General features: G+C 36.1%; 1 pseudogene; it reads left to right on the top strand.

The window, feature by feature from the left end:
• Positions 1–4,689: 4,689 nt before the first annotated feature.
• Positions 4,690–22,735, top strand: LOC140502591 (uncharacterized; annotated as a pseudogene).
• The last annotated feature ends 474 nt before the right edge of the window (positions 22,736–23,209 follow it).

Raw genomic sequence — 23,209 nt, forward strand, 5'->3', positions numbered from 1 at the left:
TGAATCATCTGGCTATTTGCTCTTCTCTCTTGAGGAAATTTATCTTTTCCCCATTTCCCTAAATCACTTAACTGTGAAATCTTATCCAGGACCTCTGAAAGAGGGTGCCCTATTTTCCCAAATAGTGGAGTCAGAATTAGGTGCTTATAAACAGGAAGAGCCTTCCTCACTATTACATTTCTATGAGGAACCATTAAGGGAGTGCTGTGATAAACGTCAGCATCTCCAACCATTATTGCAGCTTTTATTTCCTCTTTTTTTAACTTTACCATACAGTCTCTAAGTGAATACCAGGATTTATCTCCATTACGCAACATAGAGTTAGTGGGATAATGCTTATTACATCCCTTGGCAACTAAAGTTAACAGATTAATTCCATTGTTACCTTATTGAGTATGGTAATCCCTAAAAGCTTGTTGTACACAACAATTCTGACTGATACCTATGAATTTCAAACAATTTATGTTATCTATCCATACTCCTCTGACCCCTTCTTCACATGTAAAACACTAATGATTCTCACATTTTTGGGGGCTAATTGACTTGAAAAAGGAGTGACCTCCTGCTGAGTAAAATCCTCAGGTATTTCCTCAAACTCTTTGTGCCCCCCCCCCATTTTCCTGCTTCTTTAGTAGTGTTGGATATCTACCCACATTCCTAGAAGCCTCCTCATATGAATTTGTTTCATTTTCCTTCCACCTGTATTTCTCTCAGGTACCTGGGCCCCAATCAGACCCAACAGATTCAAGGGTTGCACTCACTTCCTGTTGTTGACTTCCTCCTTAATTTTTTTTTTTCTGAACCACTCTCACAACTCTCTTTTCTGTTATCAACTGATAGTTTTTAGTTTCCTCTTCTAAAGGAAAGTTTGGACACTGGCACAGAAAGCTTCTTATGAAAATCAGCTAACTCCTTTTGCAGATGAACATTTTCCTCCAGCCATTTGTCTCTAATACATATAATATGATAGCTTGTTAAAAATACCCATACTTTTCTACATACTCCTGCCATTTCTTTCCCCAGTTCTATTGGTATTCCTTACAAACATCTTTCTAAATCCCTGGGTTTTCCCTTCCATAGCCTTGGTTCCCAGTTTTCACAAAATCCTTTGTTTTTATCCCATTCTCTCCCTAGGGAGGAACAAGGTAAATTCTTCCATGCCAGGATACCCGTTTCCTTCCCTAGGACATTCTGTCTCCAAGGAGAGGTTATATATTTCCTGACTCCTTCCCCATCATCTTTTGTAACACCAATGTGATACCCACAGCAGCTGCTATGGATATGCATATGAATTTCCTGTGTAAATTCACAAAATATGAACTCTCTTCCTCAAAGAGAAAAACCAAGCATTTATTCAGACACCAGAAAGTCAAATTCTTCATAGTAACATAAAAACCTATACACATTATCAATACAGGGAACAACACCATCCTCAAAGTTCCTTTTGTCAGGCCTTGCCAAAAACAAGTTCCCTTAGATAAAATCACTTCCTGCTCTCACGCATGCTAGCTGTTCTGCCTCCTCCACAATTCAGCAAGCTCCTCCTACCATCAACTCCATGTGACTCAGGCTATGGGCTGGTCCAAAGCTCAAAGTCTGTCACATGGGCCTATTAAGGGGCAGGAAAGATTCTCAAATGCTGTTAACATTACAACATTCTAGGTCTAAAACTACATTTTAAAGCAACAAATATCAAAATTATCTGTTAGTGACTAAGAAATAGCATATTGCATCATTGGAATAGATTAGGTACATAAGACAGAGTAGTCAACGACTACAGTAATCTATTGTTCGACACATCTGGAAACTCTAGGTTCTGGGATAAGAACAGATTTTACAAAAACTTCTGAGAAAATTGGAAAATAGTATGGCAGAAACTAGGCATAGACTTACACTGTATACCAAATTAAATGGTTAAAATGCGTATGTGATTAGACATAAAGGGTCATACCATAAGCAAATTAGAAGAAAAAGGAATAGTTCACATGTCAGAACTATACAGAATATCCATATAGAAGGGAATAATTTATGACCAAACTAGATAGAGAATATTATAAAATGCAAAATGGTTAATTTGGATTACATTAAACTAAGACATTTTTGCATAAAATGAATCATACCAAGTTTAGAAGGAAATCAGAAAGGTGGTCAATGTTTTAGTTCCAGCCAACGTCTCTGATACAGGACACATTTTAAAAATATATAGAGAACTGATTTAAATTTATAAGAATAAAAGACATTACCCAATTGATAAATAGTCAAAGGATATGAACAGGCTGTTTTCACATATGAATTTGTTACGGCTTAAAGAAGTGCAAATTAAAGCAATATTAGTTACCATATTACAGTTATCAGATTGGCTAATACGACAAAAAAGTACAATGATAAATGTTGGAGAGGATATGGATAAATTGGAACACTAATGAATTGTTGGTGGATTTGTGAACTGATCCAACCATTCTGGAAAGCAATTTGGAAATGTGCCCAAAGGGCTATCAACCTGTGCTTTCCTACCTTTTGACACAGGTCTATATCCCAAAGAGGTCATAGAAAGGGCCATATGTACAAAAATATTTATCACAACTCTTTTTGTGGTGAGAAAGAATTGGAAACTGACAGCATGCCCATCAATTGGGAAATGGATGAACAAGTTGTGGTATATGAATGTAATGGAATACAATTGTTGAATAAGAAATGATAATCAGGGGAATTTCAGAAAAAACTGGAAAGACTTATGTGAACTGATGCTGAGTGAAGTAAGCAGAGCCTAGAGAAAATTGTACCCAGTATAAACAAAAAGGAAAACATTTTGTGATGATCGGCTATGATAGACTTACCTCTTATCAGCAATACAATGATCTAAGGCAATTCCAAAAACAGGCATTATGTAAAATACTATCCACATCCAGAGAAAGAACTATGGAGTTTGAATATTGATCAAAGCATACTACTTCCTCTTTTTTGTTGTTTATTTTTTTCTATCTTGTGATTTTTCCCTTTTGCTGTGATTCTTCCTTTACAACATGACTAATGTGGAAATATGTTTAACATGATTGTACATCTATGACCTATATCATATTGTTTGCCATCTTGTGGAAGGGTGAAGGATGGAGTGAGGGAGAAAAAAATTGAACCTCAAAATCTTATAAAAGTGAATGTTGAAAACTATCTTACATACAATTAGAAAAAATATATAGAAAGTTGAAAACAAATAAAGTTTGTCTCTTGTAAAAAAAGAAAGAAATATATGCTCAAGAAAGAAGCAGTGAGTAACCTCAAAATCACTTTGTTTCTCATATCATAATTCATAATCCTCCATGCTGCTTTTATCAAGAGTAAATTATCCTGGTGATTGTTTTTTGTCCCACCAATAAATTGGATTAATAGTGGCTGCTAGGTATCCATAAATCTCCTCTTCAATTATGAGCTTCAATCAAGGGTGTGCCAGAACCAGCTTGCACTGGCGTAAGTGTGCCAATTGTTAAATTTTCATTGTAAGAATTTACAACACAAGATTTTGAAAATACTACAAAATAGGACTTGATTTATAGTTTATTGATTCCCTAAACTTAAAAATGAAGATAATGTTAATAATGCAGATTAAAATTTTCAATGACATATGTATATATGTATGTGCATACATATATACATATATAGATCAATCTATAAAATTTAGGTTAGTTGCAACATATTTACAGAAAACCCCTGAACAGCAATTCTCATTTGGAAAAGGACTTCTCTCATTATTTCCACTTTCTGAGAAAGAAATCTGTTCAAAGATTCCTGTCTTTTTCTGTTGAAATAGATCATGTTGCACATATTGTAAATACTGTTTAATAGTGCCATTTCCTTTCCCCATCGAGGGCAAAACTTGTTTTAAATTCTCCCATTTCAACTCCTCCTCTTTATTGTCTTCCTTTACTCTCTAACAGGCCCTAAAATTTACTGACTTTTGCTGTTGTTATTATTTTGTTTTTAACATCCCTTCTCTTGCTTTCCTTCTGGGGTGACAATTCCAAATCTGTTCTTTCCCTTGAGCCTGGTTTCTACTCATTTGTCTTACTTCTCAGTTCTTTTTTAAATTTAGGATATAGTTGAATATAAACCATGGAATACTAATTTAGATTTCCTTCTTCTCCTAAGTCCATTAAATCCATAATTCATTACATACCTCATAGACTTTGATGACCCCTCTTTATTCTTTCTTTTTCTACATAAATCCAAATTCTTTCTTTAAATATTATTTATAAACATGAGAAAGTTAGTTCCACTGCTCAATTTTTCCTGACACTTCTATATTTTTAGCACTTTCGCTTGTTTAGATAGATTTCAAATGAAATATTTAATACGTATTCTCCCTTTTGCTATCTTTTTTTCCTCTCTTCATCCATTCATTCCTACCACCACCACCACCCCTTCTCCCATTGGATTATTTCAAATAATTCTCTTTTTTTGAGATTAATATCTTTGATTGATGCCTGAATTCTGCTTTGCAAGATATACTATTTGGGAATTCAAAATAAACTGCTCTGCTTTGTAAAGTATTCTATTCCTTTCTTTTCTTTGATTTCTCACAGTGTCAGGGAAATTTTGACGTATTTGACGTAATGATATTTTACAGGAAAAAATATTTTTCCTTACTCCCTCCAAAATTTTTTGTTTGGTAAGAAATTCTGAAAGTTGACCACTATGAACCTACAGTTTCAGGTATGGAATTTTACTCTAGTGGTCATCTGTGCCTCTCATCAATCAGAATACTGGATGATTTCCTTGTAATAATTTCTATGAAATAGTATCCAAAATTATTGATTAATTATTTTGTGGGAAGAAATCCTCAGTAATATCTGCAAATATTGCCTTCATGATTTTACTTTAACTTAAATAGAATTGTATTTATTTTTTTTAAGTTGGCTTTTTTATGACTTCCTCAAAACTTCCATTACTTTGTTTGGAGTTCCAAATATATCATTTTCCTTTGAAGACCATTATATCTTTTAAAAAATTCTTGAACATGTGTTATATTTTTTCTATTCCATTGTTTGTCTTATTTAAATCTTCTTTGAGATCTCTGATACTTCAATTCCTAAATTGATTGCAATAATATGTTACCTACACATGATAATAGAGAGTGATATAGATTAGAGGTAGATAGATTTGTCTGTGAGTTTCTTTTGGTGTATTATATACATATCAGTATATATATACAATATGGAATTTATTGCTATTCCATAATCTCTGTGAAGTTTGAAATTTACTCATTAGGGATTTTGGTTAATTTTTCTCCACTTTATGTCTATTTAAATTATGACATTTTAAACTTTATTTTCTACTTTTGTTTCTGTCTTATGAGTCCCTTTTTAAAAAAAGGTATTTTAGTGATGCTTTGTTTTATAGTATAAATGTTTGGGATTATATTCGCTTTTTGAGTCTGTTGTAGCAAAGGAGACAGTCTACTAAAAGTTATAAAATAGTGATATATTCTGAAAGCACATGCAAAATTCCACATCTCTTCTACCCATCATACCTCTTTATTTCTTAAAATGTCTCAGAAAACAAATACTTAATACCAAATGTTAATAGTTGAACAAAAGAAATTCCATCATTGACTCTATACAAATATTTAGCTTCATGTGCATATGTATGTTTCTATGTATGCATGTATGTATAATCTTCTCCCTTAATCTATCAATTTTCTGTCAGAAATTGTATACTATGTTTCATCATTTGTCTACTAAAATTATTGGAAGTCATTCTTTTGTTCATAGTTTTCACAGCTTTCAACATTTTTTTTTGTCTTAAAAGTGTTGGTATTACATAAATTGTACTCTTAGGTCTGATCATTTAATTCTTAATTAGTTTAGAAATGTCTCCAAAATCATTCATTCTTCTATTATTGACATAATCATATACATTTGTTTTTGCTCATTTCACTGTGCATCAGCTCATATGAGTCATTCCATGTATCTTGCAACTCATTTATTTCTTTATTTGTTAGACTATAACTGGTTCACCTCATTGGGTGCTAGGCTTATATTCAACATTTCTCCTTTGAAATATTTGTTTGTCAGCATTTTTTATTTTTTTGTTATTTTCTTCTGGTTTCCTTTTTCATCCTTTGGTCCATCTAATTTCTGTTTTTGTAATTCCTACTGGGACTAAGTATCTTCTTCAAAGTAGAGAATTGCATTTGGAGAACCACTAGAGTCCCCATCCAGAGTAAACTCAATTTAGAAAGGATTCACCTCAGATCTACATTGCATTGAGGTATAAAAACCACTTTATTTTAATAAACTTTTCATTGGGACATTGATGTTTTCCCCCCTTTTCTTTTGTTCCATATATATATATGTGTGTGTGTGTGTGTGTGTGTGTGTGTGTGTGTGTGTGTGTGTGTGTGTATGTATGTATGTATGTAATTTCTTTCATGTGGTTGATCATTCAATATTTTTTACTTCTTGTTGAATCTATGATAATGTTACCCACACTATAAATACCTGGAAATAAAACTTTGTGAAGTTGCTTGCGCATTTTGCATCTAGAATACAGATTGCTTTACAGGTATAGGGCACTCAAACAGAAATTTAAATACCTCGGATGTTATTTTGAGAGTTTATTCTTTTTAACCCTGTGCAAGGTGTTTTTTTTTTTTTTTATTCTTGTATTGGATTAAGTCCTCTAAATCTAACACAACTTTTCTTCTCTTCTCCCAAATTTCTTCAAGATTTAGAGAAAATAATGGTTCTGGCTTGACCTTGACAAGCCCAGAGAATATCTCCGTGGGAACAAACGCTGCAACAGTGGGAGAAGTAGACAAGGCAAACAGACTTTTACCCTGTAAGGCTAGAAAGATCACTTAGGAGGGTTCTCTTCCTGTGGCCACAGGGTACCAGTATAGGATCATAGCTGTCCCAAACAGCCTGACCTCAACAAACCAGGAGAAGATCCTGAGCCCCAGGGAGGGTGAAGCCAGCAACTGCCAACACCAGGACCTCAGGCATGCCTCAGCACCCCAGAGGAATTCAGAAGACAGTAGCTCAGATGGGATCACCAAGTGCTAAACTTGCCTATGTTCTAGCTCAGCAGAGGAGACCAGACCATCCCTCCCCCACACTTAACAAGCTACCTCCAGGGTAATTGTGGGGAAACCCAAAAAGGCCTCACTTAGCCTCTGCTTTTCAATACTAGCCAGCTCAGCACTAGGTAAGCCACAATATTTTAGCTTCTAGCTGAAAGAACCAGAGGCCACAACACACACAGTCTCAAGTTTTAGGCACAAGAACTGTGGGGCAGTGTTCCCTGTGCCTCAGAAACAGAGATCTACTTTAAAATCCAGAAATAGGGTTATTACCATGAGTAAGAAGCAAAGCAGGAAAGATATTTCTCTCACATCCTCTCTGACATGTTACATTTTTCCTTTTTTGTCATATTAACCAATCTGATACATGTGAGGTGCTACCTCAGATGTGTTTCAATTTGCATTTGTTTTAATTAATAGTGATTTAGAGCACTTCTTCATATGCCTATACCTGTCTTTGATTTCTTCTTCTGAAAATTGCTTGTTCACATCATTTAATCATTTATCAACTGACGAGTAAATTCCACTCCTCTAAATTTGATTCATCCTCTGTATATTTGAGAGATGAGGCCTTTATAAGAGATATTTTCTATAAAGATTTTTTTCCTAGCTTTGTGCTTTCCTCTTAATTTTGGTTGCATTGTTTTTCTTTCTGTAAAAGCTTTTTAATTTAATGTAATCAAAATTGTCTATTTTACGTATTGTAATGCTCTTTACTTCTTATATGTTCCTGAATCTGTAACTCATTTAACTTCCCCTTTAAGAAATTGGATGCTATATCATTCAGTGCTTTTGTGTTTAACAATGATATATCTTCATTGCCTATGGTACTTTTTAGCAAAATGTAGTTTCCTTCATCTCTTTTAATTAGTTTTTGTTTTGTCTAGGATATTGCTCCTCTTGCTTTGTTGCTGTTGTTTTTTTTTTAACTTTAGCTGAATAGTAATAGACTCTGCTTCAGCCCCTTGCCTTTACTCGATTTGTCTCTCTCTTCTTTATGTGTGCTTCATGTAAAGAATAGATTGTATGATTCTGGTTTTTGATCCACTCTGCTGTCTGCTTACATTTTATTGGACAGTTCATTCCACTCACATTCCTGTTATGATTACTGTGTATTTCCCAAATCCTATTTTTCCTCTTGTTTGACCTCTTTCTTTTTTCACCTTCTCCCTTCTCGACTGTGATTGGCTTCTTTCTGTGGACCCTCTCTTCTGTCAGTGCTCTCCCTCATCTTTACTTAGTCTTTTCCCTGCCTATTTCCCTGTCTTTTATGATAGTTTTCTATATTCAACTGATTGTGCATCTTATTTCCCCTTTGAGCCAATATTGATGAGAGTAAGGTTCAAGTGATGCCCATCACCCACCCTCCTTTCTTCCCCTCCAGTGTAAAAGATCTTTTGTGTCTATTGAATAAATTAATTTATCCCATTTTAACCCTCCCTTTTTTCTGCCATCAGTGCACTCACTCCTATTTCTCATTCCTGAAATATTTTTTGTCAGCCCCTCCATTTCCCAGTTTACCCATATCCTCTGTCTATGTTTATCTCTTCTAGTTGTAATATTAGTGGTACAATTTTTGAGAATGCAAGTGCTATTTTTCCTTGTAGGAATGAAAACAGTTCAGCTCCGTTGAATTCCTTATGTTTTTTCTCCCTTTTCCCCTTTTTTAAGCTTCTCTTGGGTCTTGATATTGGAGATCAATTTTTTTTTTTGTTAAATTTTGGTATTCTCAGAATGAAAGCTTAAAATCCTTCTATAGTTCCTTTGCCCTCCAGAATATCATGTTCTGTGACTTCTAATTTTTTAATGCTTCAACTGTTAAGGCCTGTTGTCTTGATTGTGACTCCCCAATATTTGAATTGTTTCTGGCCACTGGCAGGATCTTTTTCCTTAATCTGATATATATTTTTTTTTAATTTAGCTCCAATGTTCCTTGGAGTTTTTATTTTGGGATCTCTTTCCTGAGGTAATAGATAGAATCTTTCAGTATTTGTTTTGCTCTCTGGTTCCAGGAGAGCAGGGCAGTTTTCCTTGATAATTTCTTGAAAGATGCTTTCCAAATTCTCTGTTTGATTATGACTTTCACGTAGTCCATTGATTCTGACATTGTCTCTCCTGGATCTATTTTCCAGGTCATTTTTCACAATGAGATATTTTATATTTTATTCTATTTCCTCATCCTTTTGTCTTGATTTTACTGATTCTTGATGTCTCATTGTGTCATTATCTTCCAGCTGTCCAGTTCTGACTTTACTGAAGAAACTTGGCCTGTGCTGGAGTTGGTGGCTGCCTGTTTGCTTAGGTACCAGTAGGGTTGTTGTCTACCTATTTTCCTGGGACTATCCTGAAGCATGTGGATGTCTGGCCATTTGAGGCTCTTTGCCCAGGCATATGCTGAAGCATGTGATGGTTCTCACACATGGAGTTTTCCCTTTCCTGTAGCTATGCTGAGGCATGTGGGAGGATATCCTGATGTTGGAGTTTGCCTGCTCCACCTTACTGAATCTCAGGATTTCCCATTGGTTTCCTGAGGTAGGGATTGTTGCTCACTTGCTAGATGCTTCCTGCCCTGAACTGTATTACTATTTTACCTGAGTAAGATAGAACTTTCTTGAAAATATTCCAAATTTCTTGGGCTAAAAGATTGATTCATCCATTCTTTTTGATAGTTCCAATGTTCCGGGATTTGTTTGGGAAAGCTAGTTTTATTGTTCTTTGGAGGTGAATATGGAAGGGATATGGCAATTTACTGCTTACTCCACCATCTTGGCTCCAGGACTCTCCATATAACTTTTAAGGGTGGTATTTGATGTTAAAAATAAGGTGTACAAAATATTTTTAAATCCTAAAATATGTTCTCATTGAAAATGATTAGTTCCTATCCAGTGAGAATATAAGGTTTTAAAAAATATTTGTGTGTGTGTGTGTGTGTGTGTGCATTCACGCACGCACATTCATTCAGCAAATGTGTAATCTAGACATGAACTTGGAGGGATGAATTTCTATAGAAATTTAACTAATTTTTGTACTGGCTACCCACCATCCTTAACACCAAAGTAAAATGGGGTAGAAGATAATATGTTGTGGGAGAAAAATACTTTATTCTTGCTGTCATCAAAAGAAAAATATCACTTTGTAATATTTGAAAGATGTCAAATGATGAAATGGGACACTAGTCAAAATATATTACTATGGGAAGAAAACATGATAGGGATTTCAGGTGATTCCACTATAAAAGAAATTTACTCAATCCTCCTTATGACTTTCGGGTACCTCAGGGACAAATGTAACAAGTCTGGCTCTGAAAGTGTGAATCAGAGAGGACACTATAAAATCAAGACAATAAATTCTTAGAGATTAAGAGTCTTTCCCCAACAAAAAAATTGGTCCAAAAACATGTTTAAAGTCAATCCAAATCATATTAACTTTAGATTTTTCTGAATCTCTTAATTTCCATCTTATTGCTTTGGCACTATTTCCATTATTTCTTTTAAAAATAATATTTTCCAATAACCATAGTTCTTTTACCCATTCAAAAACATTTTAATTAGAAAATACTAGAAACAATTGTTGGGGGTGTAAGCTCAGTTCCATGTGGACAGTCTCGGACGGGTAAAGGTGAGGACTTCTAAACCTTAGAGTTCTCATGAGGCCCCCCAGGAAACAGCAGGGAATTGAGGAGTGAGATCTCGTGTATTTCCGCCTCTTCCCTCGAGAACGTGATGGGAGAGAGCATCCCCGCCCTCGAGACTGGCCCGGATCTGGGCACACCTATTGTTATCTAACAGGCACGGTATTGAGGTGCAAACGATACGGCAGGAGAGCTTAAGTAGGGTCAGGAAAGCCCAAAGGGGCTCTTAGCGCTGAGGGGCCCTTACAGGACAGAAGGCCCCTCTTCCCTCTCTCCTCTCTTCACTCTTCCCTCTCCCCTCTCTCGCCACTTCCGTTTCCAATCTCTTACTGTAAGATTTTTGCCTCCTTGGGAGATTCCCCTCTCTCCTAAGGAAGAGTTCCCCCTGCACATGTAACCAAGACCCTGAATAAAGCCTAACCCTCGTTCGACTCTGGAAAGTCTCTTCTCTCATACGTTTATCCGGTTTGGCCAGCCGAAGACCTGCGATAGGTAAGGTAAGACTCGGGTAGCCCTCAGGCCTCTAGGCCTGGCAAACAATGACTAAAGTAATAAGCTGGGAATAAATTTAGAGACTGTACAATATTCAAAGTTCGTTATTTATAATATATTATTTATTTTCCCAAGCAAAGGCATCCTATAAAATATACAGTCTCATTTTACTGATGTTTTGCATGGATTAGATTGTGGACTAGATTAACACCCAGTACTTTCAGTGTGTTTAAGTTTATCAGTAAAAGCATAATCATTAACAGTGAAGGTGATTTCAAAAGCTATAAATATGATTTGAGGTTTCATGATTAGCAAATATGTTAAGGTGAGCCAATAAAATTTAATTCCAGACTATAAATATAAGCAAATGATCAGTCATTCAGAAGATGATATTTGTCATTTAAATTGTTTTACTTATATCTTTACAAATGTGTAAGAAAACCATCTAAAATTCATATCCAATGTGATGATTCAAGGTTTTTTTTTAGTAAAATATTAAGCTCCTCTGTGATATTTAAAGAACGTTCTTATTTTAAATATATGAAAATGGAAAAGTTTCCAGTTAATATGTAATAACTAATGTAATATCTATATCAGTATAACTAATATCTAATAACTATATCAGAATATCTTTTCTAATTTAATTATTACATGTTTAAAATATTTTCCTGAAAGAATAAGCATGGTATGATCAGAGGGATGAATGAATACATCTATGCTTCTATATTGAGAGACAATGACTTTTACTAACTTGATCATAAACAAGTCACTTAAAATCTCTGAACCAAAGGCAATTTAAAACTTTAATTTGCAGATTAGATGGGATCAGAATTGGTTGTTAATTCTTATTTCCACAGAATGATAAGTGCATAATATGTTTATATTGAAAATAGTTTATAGATTAATTTATCCTTTCAGAAGTCAAACAATATTATCCCTGGAAGTATGATCATCATAGATTTGTAATTTATGTAAATAGTTGAAACACATTGTTTTAACACTGTGAGGCAATTATCATGTCTTCCATGTAGCCCTCACATATCATAAGGGCTCAGTTTGAAGACTGATAAATCTTTGCTAGAGAAGCTCAATATTAATGGTATATAATATGCTGAACCTAGGTTCCCTGGATTTTAGATCAAACCCAGCTCTTCTATTTCCCTTTGTGTATCACCTTGGACAGGGTATTATATTTTTCTGAGTCTTTTTTACTTCATTTGTCACATGGGGAAAGTGAACTAGATTGACTCTAATGGCCCTTTCAACCATATGTCTCTAATACCGAATTTTGAAGAAATATCAGTCATGTTAATTTTTTAAGTGTTATTTAATATTAATATGTTCTGAATAAAATTAACCTGAAAGAACCACTTACTAACTTACTAAATCCTATGAAAAGTAGTTAGGCACTGTAAAAGCTATTTTATGATTTCTATAAAAATATTTCTAAGAATCCAAGTTTGTGAATAAAACACAAACTCTCTTTCTCCTCTCTCTCTCTCTCTTTCTCTCTCTCTCTCTCTCTTTCTCTCTGTGTCTATCTCTCTCTCTTTAACACACACACACAAATTTAAACAAAATAAAATCAGATTAAAAACAGTTAATTATCAGAGCTTGCTAAGCATCTAAATGTTTAAACTTTTATATATAATTTATCTTGATATTCAACTGATATTTTAAAGTTTTGAAATGATATGTTGATATATATCACATTGTTCCTGTATGAAAGAATTTCATTGTTGCCTGAGGTAGGCCTAAATGTGGGAATTTTGGGAACAGAATTGCATTGTCATAATATAGATGCAAAAATAATATTAAAGTTGTAGAAAAAAAGTACAACAGATACAATTCTGGCATGAAGGACATTCTGATGGTGTCATTGTGCAGTAGATCAGCTGTATGATGAACTCAAAGAATTATGTCTTGGGTCTAGATGGAAGCCTCACTTTATTAAGCCAGAGTTATGTTGTTGTTGTTTTTTCTCTTTTATGAAATTCCCTAACAGGATTTCCAGTTCTGGGAGCCAAGATGGTGGAGTAATAGGAAATTGCTATCCCCCTCCCATTGTTGACCTTGATGAGCCCAGAGAACATCTCTGCAGAAAAAAGCCCTGGAAAAGTGGGAGTAGGAGAAGGGGCAAACAGTCTCTTAGTCTGTGAGGTTAGGAAAATCACTAAGGAGGGTCCCTCTTTCTGTCGCTGAAACAGACAGGGAAACAGTGCAGGATCAGAGCTGTCCCAGACTGCTCCACCTCAGAAAATCAGGAGAAGATCCTAAGCCCCACAGGGGTGAAGACCTCAGTTGTCAACACCAGGAACCCAGGCCTGCCTCAGCAACCCAGGGGAATCAGGAAGACAATAAAGCAGACAGGATCACAAGTCGCTGAGCTTGCCTATGCAAATGCTTGCCTATGACCTCATCAGAGGAGACCTCCTGTGGCCAGATCACCCCTCCTCCATACATAACAAGCCAGCTCCAGGGTAACTCCAGGGATACCCGAAAAAACCTCACCTGGCCTCTGCTTTCTAACATCAGTCAGCTCAGCACCAGGTAAGCTGAAGCATTTTAGCTTCTAATTGAAAGAAGCAGAGGCCACAATACACAAAACCTCAAGTTTTAGGTATAAGAACTAAGGGAAAGAGCCCCCTGTGCCCCAGATGCAGAGATCTACTTTAAAAGTCAGGAGAAAGGTGATCATTATGTGTAAGAAGCAAAGCAGAAAAGAAAAGACCATAGAATCTTTCTTTGGGGACAAGGACCAAACCACAAATACCAAAGAGGTCAGCCTTGAGACTGTACTTCCATCTGAAACTTCAGAAGGGAATATGAACTGGTCTGAAGCACAAGGAGTCTTCTTGAAAGAGCTCAGAAAAGTCAAATGTTAAAAGTCAAATTAGAGAAATAGAAGAAAACCTAACCAAAGACTTTAAAAATATGAAAAAAGAAATCAGAGAAGAATTTAAAAGTACAATTGGACAAATGGAAAAGGAAGTACAAAACCTAACTGGAAAAAGTATCTCCTTAAAAGAACAATTGAACAGATGGAAAAGGAGATGCAAAAGTTAATGGAAGAAATAATTTGTTAAAAATTAGAATCGGGCAAGTAGAAGCTAATGAATCTATGAGACATCAAGAATCCGTCAAACAGAATCTAAAGAGTGAAATGATAGAAGAAAATGTAAAATACCTAGTTGGAAAAAACAAGTGATATGGAAAATAGATCCAGGAGATAAAATCTAAGGATTATTCATCTACCAGAAAGCCATGATGAAAAAAAGAGCCTGGAATTATCATCCAAGAAATCTTCAAGAAAATTGTCCTAGATCCAGAAGGTAAAATAGTTATTGAAAGAATCCACTTGTTCACCTCCTGAAAGGGATCTCAGACTAAAAACACCAAGAAACATTGTTGCCAAATTCCAGAACAAACAAGTGAAGAAGAAAATACTGCAGGCACCCAGAAAGAGACAATTTAAATATCAAAGGAGCTACAGTCAGTATCACACATGAACTTGGAGTTTCTACATTAAAAGATAGAAGGAATTGGAATACGATATTACATAAGGCAAAGGAGTTGGGACTACAGCCAAGGATTAATTACCTAGTAAAGTTGAGCATAATCTTACAGGCAAGGAGAGGGACATTGAGTGAAATAAGGGATTTCCAGACCTTCCTGATGAAAAGGTCAGAACTCAATAGAAAATTTGATCTTCAAATGCAGGTCTCAAGAGAGGCATAACTGTTAAATGGAGGAAAACAAAACATGTTACTCAATATAAGCAAACTTTACATCACTAAAAAGGAAGATGATGTTTGTTAATCTGAGAATTGTATATTTATTATGATCTATGAAAGGGATATAAATAGATGGGGGAGTGGGTATAAACCTGCAGGTCAAATAAAATTGCAGAAATGATATTTGGATTTGTTCTTACCATTCCTGAAAGGAGCCAGAGTCTGATATGTGCCAGTGGCAGAGTTGGGATGAGCTGTTTGAACATCTGCACTGTCTCTTATCTATCAACATGTGTTAACAGATTACCTGAGGACTTCAGTCATTGAAAGGAAGGATCTGATTATCAAAAGGATTAGGCTCCATTTGCAGGAAGGTAATGAAATCACTTCGGTAGGTGTGGAAATAGAGTTTGAGGCTTTCCAAGTCTTACTAGCCTAAGAACCTGGGTAGCCCCAAGGACCCTAGCTGCAGGAGAAGGTATTCCTGCTCAAACTACTTATCCTCTGTGCAACCAATAGGAACTTCATGCCAGAAAACAGGCTCCAGTACTATGATAACTGAGAACTCTCAACTTCCCAAGTCAACGACTAGTTACCTTAGTGGCTTTTACAGAAAAAGGAGTTAGTAGAATACTGAAATCTATTCTGTCCAGTTTTGTAACAATTATTTCATAACCCTTTACAGAAAAATCTCACCTAACAGTGAATTCATCATAGCCAATCTCCAAAATGTGATTTTGATACATTAATTATATCTATTTTATAATAAAAAAAGTGATTCACTAATCAATAGAGAATTTTCCACATATAACTATAAGTAGCTCTAACTTCATTATCATAAAATTATCTGCTCATATCCTTTGACCATTTATCAGTTGGGAAATAACTTGTATACTTATACATTTTACTCACTTTTCTATATATTAGAAATATAAGGTCTTCATCAGAAACACTGGCAATAAAAATCATTCCCCTTTCTGTTTTCCTTCTATTCTTGGTGGCAATGACTTACTTTGTGCCAAAGCTTTTTAATTTAATATAATTAAAATAATCCACTTTGCCTTTCATAATGCCTCTTTCTGTTGTTTGGTCCTAAATTCTTCCTTTCTCCATAGATTTGACAGGCAAAGTATTGCTCTCTCTCTTAATTTGCTTATGATATAACCCTTTATGTATAACTCATGTTAGACATTATCTTGGTATATATTATAAGATGTTATAAGATGTTGGTCTATGCCTAATTTCTGCCATATTATTTTCCAGTTTTTCCAGCATCATTTTCCGTCAAATGTTCCCCACTCCCGAACTTATTACATTGATCTACTTCTCTATTTTTTAGCCAGTGACAAATGTTTTTGATAATTGCTACTTTATAATGTAGTTTTAGCTCTGGTGGTATAGGCCAACTTCTTTTGCATGTTTTTTTAATTATCTGTCTTTTGTTATTACTTTTTCCTATCTCTGTAAAATACATTTTTAAAATTTTGATTGGCATGACACTGAATAAGTGAATTAATTCAGGTTGAATTGTCAATTTTTATTATATTAGCTCACCCTACCCATGAGCAAATGATATTATTTCCAATTATTTAGATCTGACTTTGTTCTTGTGAAAAGTGTTTTGTAATTGTATTCATACAATTAATTTCTGGGTTTGTCTTGGCAGGTAAAATCTCAAATATTTTACCTTTTCTGCAGTCATTTTAAATGGAATTACACTTTGTAGGGCACCTTGTCTAGTCTCTTTGTCACACCAGCAGGTGAGCAGTGCAATAATTAAATGGTTGCTCAAACATCCAGAGGGTGCCAAATTCCACTGCAGCTTCCAATGAGAATAGGATCATAGGGTCTTGGCCTCCTGTATGCAGGTTTGTGACTATAACTCCCAGTGTGGCTGCACCTGTGCTTTATCACTTACATATCAACACAGTAATTTGATATAGGTGAAAATGGTAAAAATGGTTTGGGTGATATCTTTTGATTCATGTGTATATTGGTTTTATGTGAGGCAGATTTGCACAAAGTCATCATCCTCACTCTCTCTTCCAGACTAATCACATTCAAGTGACAGGGCAGAGTCAAGAGGACTGGTGATGGCTCAAGATGCAGTGATGACCTTGCCATCTTTGATGTTTATCCAATCTCTAAAGCACTCCACAGTGCCAGCTTCAGGTGCCTTCATGGCTGTTGGAAGAAATTCTTCTCATTAACCCATTCCACCAATGGAAGTCTTCACATGCTTGAGGTGCACAAACTCACTGAAATGTTTGAGATCCTCAGTGACATTCAACTTGTTTTAGCCCATATGTCAAAATGGTTTGCCAGAACGTGGTCACCGTGCATGCTACAACTTTTTGGAGCCATGGTGGGAGTTATGTAGATCAGGTAGATATCAAAGGTGGAAAGCAGCCTTAATAAGTGCTCAGTAGCCCTCACATCAGAGGTACTAGTCTTCCCTAAACAAATTCCACTCCTCAGCATGTAGACATTTGTGTGAAGAAAAAATAATACAAAAGTTAGATGAAGAAATGCCAACATATTTCTACAGACCAGAATAGTTTGTAAATTCTATTGTTACCAATCAAGGCTTGATTAACTATTTTCTTTTATTTCCTCTTTACAAGAAAAAATCAACTTCCTTTCACTTACAGTGCTTCTGGGCTTTGGTCCTTTTAGCATTTTCACTAGACTTCATGTACACACACACACACACACATATATATATATGTATGTATATACAAATATATACATATACATTAAATATATGCATAAATGCATATATATTATATATACATATATATGCATAACATATATATGTAAATATATACATGTGCCACCTTGTTACTTTGATATTTCTGAATGACATCTAAAGTACTTAATTTCATATTATGGGGAAAAAGGTCTTAATTTGCTTCATTTGTATTTCTAATTAGCTCTCTATCTTCTCTTTCTGATTTCTCAATCTCTTCCTTTTTTTCATTTAAGGATATAGTGCTTTTTGGTCCCCAAAGTCTTGTGTACTACTTCTCTTTTCTGCTTCATTTCTTTTTCCTTATCCCTGAATCATATTCTCTTCTTTGCTAGTAGAAAGCCAAAGAGACACACAGTCTTTGCCAATTTCACGATTCCCCTGTGCTAGATTCGTTACAGTCAGAAGACTGTTACCTTGGCAACAAAGTTTCAACATCACTCAGTCCTTACAACATCCCCCAGCTCCTTGATAATGCTTACTTTACACTGAATACTGAATTTACTCATGAGACAAGTTAAGCCCCAACAGTTTTTTTGTTTGTATTTTTCTTTTTGCCAGTATGGCTTACTGTCAGAAAAAAATTTTCCCTGCTCTGAACTGGGAAAAACACATTCAAATAGAAAAAATAAAACAAGTAGTTTTAAAATAGTTCTATAGTTATTTTATCAGTTATAAACCTCAGTTATTTAGGGGGAATTTTTCCTGTTTTTCATAGTAGTTTTTATTGTTCTTTACACAAAAAAACTTTTGAATTTCTTTTTTCATTCAAAGGTATTTAATTTTTTATCCAATTTCATGTGAAGATAGTTTTCAACATTCACTTTTATAAGACATGGAATTCAAATTTTTTCTACCTTCCACCTCACCAAGACAGCAAACAATATGAAATAGGCTATACATGTACAATCATATTAAACATATTTGCACATTAGTCATGTTGTAAAAGAAGAATCAGAACAGAAGGGGAAAACCATGAAAAAGAAAAAAATAATAATACTATACTTCAATCTACATTTAGATTCCATAGTTCTTTCTCTAGATGTGGAACACATTTTCCTTCAGGAGTCTTGTGGAATTGTCTTGGAACTAAGCCTGCCAAAGTTGATTATCACACAGTACTGCTGTTACTGTGTACAATGTTCCTCTGGTTATGCTCTTTTCACTCAGAACCAGTTAATATACATCTTTCCAGGATGTTTTTTTTTTTTTTTCTGAAATCTGCTTATCATTTCTTATGAAATAAGAGCATTCCATCACATTAATATAATACAACTTGCTCAGCAATTCCCCACTTGTTAGACATTGCTTCACTTTCCAATTCTTGGCCACTGCAAAAAGAGCTTCCATAGATATTTTTGTATATGTGGATTCCTTTTCCTTTTTTATAATCTCTCTGGAATATAGAGCTAGTAGTGGTATTGCTGACTCCAAGGGTATGGACAGTTTTATAATCCTTTGGGAATAGTTCTAAATTGCTTTGCACAATGGTTAGATCAGTTCACAATTTCAACAATAATGCATGAAAGTTCCAATTTTCTAACATCTCAAATTTTATCATTTTCCTTTTTTTGTCATATTAGCCAATTGGATAGATGTGAGGTGGTACCTAAAAGTTATTTCAGTTTGCTTTTCTCGAATCAATAGTGATTTCCTGAGCCCACACCGGGGACCCCGTCGTGGGCCAAGGCTTTGGCTCCCGCTGGAGCCGAAGTTGAGACAGGGATATCAGCAGGAAGGGGCTGAGTTGAAGGCGAGGCCCTGGCTCGGCTGGATGGCCTCAGCTGCAGCCAGAGGCGCTGGAGAGTGCGGCCACTCGCTTCCCCTCGAGCCTCAGAAGTGGATCCCATGATGGAACCCATTGTGGTTTCGGATCACAGTGGGACAGCAATGAGCCTTGCAGTCCTGACAGAAGCCTCCACTCTATTCGAGCCTGTGGATCCCGGTAGACTCTGATGAGAAGTGGACAGGGGAGCTGAGGGGCTGAATCCCCATGCAGTCCCCAAGCAGTGGTGGATTTCATCGACTTAACCCAATAGTGAAGACCCCCAGTGGATTCAGCATCATAGATCTGACACAGGTGGATGAAGAGGATAATCCCTTTGACTCTGATTATCCTTGTGAGAACAGTATGAACCTAGATCTGGACCCTATCTTTTGTTCCCCAAAGAAGCATTCCCATTCTGTGGCAGGTGCCAACTGTTCCATCAACTGTGAAACAGCACAGCAGACTGAGGAAGGGTCTCAGTTACTGAAGAAGAAAGTGTATGATAGTCCAACTTCTGCTCGGAACCTAATTCAGGACACTGGATTTGAAGATTGCCTCTCTCCAGTACCCAGTGGTGAGGATTCTCTGTGTAGCTCAGAGCAAAACTGTAGTACAACTACCTTCAGTAGTGATCTAGGCTCTTAGGGAACTTTACAAATCTCTTCAGATGTTTTCTCACTCTCTCCAAAGAGCAGCAGCAGTGAAAGCAATATCCAAAACACATCAGTGCCCTGTTTCCTGGAAGGTTCTTCTGAAACATGCCCTAATGACTGGCAGAATGAGAACAACTCTGCTGATAATACCAGTCTGATTCAGAAACACTCCTCTCCCCTTCCACAAGGTTTCTTCACAGAGTGAGTTCCCTGGGTTTCTGCCCTGGATGTCCAAGACAAGGCAGAGAAGCCCATGCCAGTGGCTGCCACCTCAGAGCCTGTTGTGGACTTATCCAGGACCCGCTGTCTGCCTTACACCTCCAGGGCATCACCTCTTCTTAAAGGCACTAATACAGGACAAAGAAGTTACAGAGAACAAGAAACAAAAGAGAGAATCCATTCCCCAGCAAATACTCCAATTGGTATTCAGCATCATCAAAGTAAACGTCCCACAAGAGACTTTGCAATTGCTTATGGAATTTGTGTCCCCCCAACATTACCCACCCAAGGAGATTGTATCCCATGTCATCAAGAATATCCTACTCAGTTTCATAAGTATGACTCTCATGAAAGAAGCCTACATGCTTCTAATGAATATTCGATAGCTGCATCCTGCCAGTGTTGCCTCTGTGCAGTGGGATTGAAAGTTCCTCACTTATATGATAGATAAACAGGAGAAAGAGCTTCTTGACCAAATATTCTTTTTGCACTATGTAGTGCAGACCATGGAGGGTGATTTTCAGCAAGTCCTGAGGCATCAGCAGCAGCACTGGCAAGTCCATTGCATATACTATGCTTTCCTGGGGCAAACAACCCCATAACTTCAGGGATATCATTCAGTGGCTGGTTGAAGTTGTGACTGGGGTTGGGTTTGATCAGAAGGAAGGCCATTAGCAATTCTTCCGAGGGAGACCCCAGGAAAAAGCCACCCACCCCCACCAACTTGAAAATCCTAGAAAGAGCAACATTCAATTAGTAATTTTACATATCCAGAGAACACTGTCTCTGGCTATTGAGATGGTTCCACATGTGGATGGTGTAGTGCTGGCTGATGGAGCACTTGTGTTTTCTTGGTGTTAAATGTTAGTCCTAAATTAGCACAAGAAATTCAATCTAGGACCCAGGCATGCCTCAGCACTAAGAGAGGAGCCCAAGAGGGGGTGGAAACTCGCACTAGGACCCAAGTATGAGCTGAGTTTGCCTTTGCTCTAGCTCAGCTGAGGAGATCTCCCATAACCAGACCACTCCTCCTTTACACTTAACAAGATAGCCCCAAGGCTAAGTCAGGAAATACAAAATAAAAGGAAAAACAAAGACACCTGCCCTTAGCTTTCCCACATCAGTAGCTCAACAACAGATCCTTCAGCTTCTAAGTAAAAGAACCAGAGGATACAACACACAAAGCCTCACTATCATGAGCAAGAATAAGCAAAGTCAGAGGGAAAAGATCATAGAATCTTTCTAGGGGAACAAGGACTAAAATATGAATATTAAAGAGGTCAGTATTGAGACTGTACTCCCATCTGAAAATTCAGAATGGATTATGAACTGCTTGCATGCACAGAGAGTACTCCTGGAACAGATGAAGAAGGAAATAGAAGAAAAAATGGCCGAAGGTTTTAAAAGTATGAAAAAAGAATTCACTGAGTAGAGTAGCTCTAATGGAAAAGGAAGGACAAAACCTAACTGGGAAAATTGGACAAATGGAAAAGTACAAAAACTTACAGAAGAAAATAATTCATTAAAAGGAAAAATTGGACAGATAGAAAAGGAGAAGCAGAAGTAAACTGAGGAAAACAATGTATGAAAATTAGAATTGAATAAGTAGAAGTAAATGACTCTATGACACATCAAGAATTAGTCTAACAAAATCTAAAGAATGAAAAGATAGAAGAAAATGTAAAATATCTAATTGAAAAAAAAATATAACTGACCTGAAAAACAGATCCAAGAGAGCAAATTTAAGAATTATTGGCCTACCAGAAAACCATGAAGAAAAAAAAGAATCTGGACAATATCTTGCAGGAAATCATCAAGGAAAAATGCCCAGAAGTGCTAGATCCAGGGGGCAAAATAGTCATCAAAAGAATCCACCGTTCACCTCTCAAAAGGGATCCCAAACTAAAAACAACAAGAAATATTGTTACCAAATTCCAGAACTCTCAAGTGAAGGAGAAAATACTACAGGCAGCCAGAAAGAAACCATTAAAATATTGAGGAGCTACAGTCAGGATCACACAGGACCTTGCAGCTTCTACATTTAAAGATCGAATGAATTGCAATATGATATTCTGTAAGGCAAAGGAGTTGGGATTACAACCCAGGATCAATTACCCAGCAAATTTCAGCAAAACATTTCAGGCAAGGATATGGACATCCAATGAAATAAGGGATTTCCAGACTTACTAACAAAAAGGCCAGAACTCAGTAGAAAATTCGATCTTCAAATGTAGGACTCAAAAAAGGAATAAAAAGGTAAACAGGGGGAAAAAATCTTGTTACTCAATTTGGGCAAACTGTTTCCATACCTATAAGAGATGGTGGAGCAAGGAATAGGGTATTTGTCAGATTTATGGAGAAGGGAAGTATTTTATTTATTTTCAGTGTTCTGCAATCACTGCCATACAACTTTGATTTTTTCCCCTACCTCCTGCCTAAGTCCCTCCTTCCTTGCCAAGATGGCATACAATTTTATATAGGTTACACACATACATTCCTATTAAATAAAATTAATATAAAAAACAAACCAAAAAAAGAAATGATGAACAGGAAGACTTCAGAGAGGCCTCGAAGGACTTATATAAACTGAACTTTGTACATAGGAACAACCCCGGCATATGAAAAATTCTTCTTGTAGGCTTAGTCCTTCACAGCAATGCAAGTACCTAAAAACTTCTTGATGAACTCTTGAAGCAAAATGCCTTCCACATACAGAGAAAGAGCTAAAGAATTGGATCACAGAATGAAGCAGACAATTTTCTCTTGTGTTATGTTTTGTTTTGTTTTCATGTCTTCTCCCATTAATTTTAATTCTTCTATGCAACATGTCTAAGGTGAAAATGTGTTTAATAAGAATGTATGTGTAAAACCTACATAAGATTTCAGGC

Source organism: Notamacropus eugenii, chromosome 4 (genome assembly GCF_028372415.1).
Source record: "Notamacropus eugenii isolate mMacEug1 chromosome 4, mMacEug1.pri_v2, whole genome shotgun sequence".
In the NCBI taxonomy this organism is placed as follows: Eukaryota; Metazoa; Chordata; class Mammalia; order Diprotodontia; family Macropodidae; genus Notamacropus; species Notamacropus eugenii.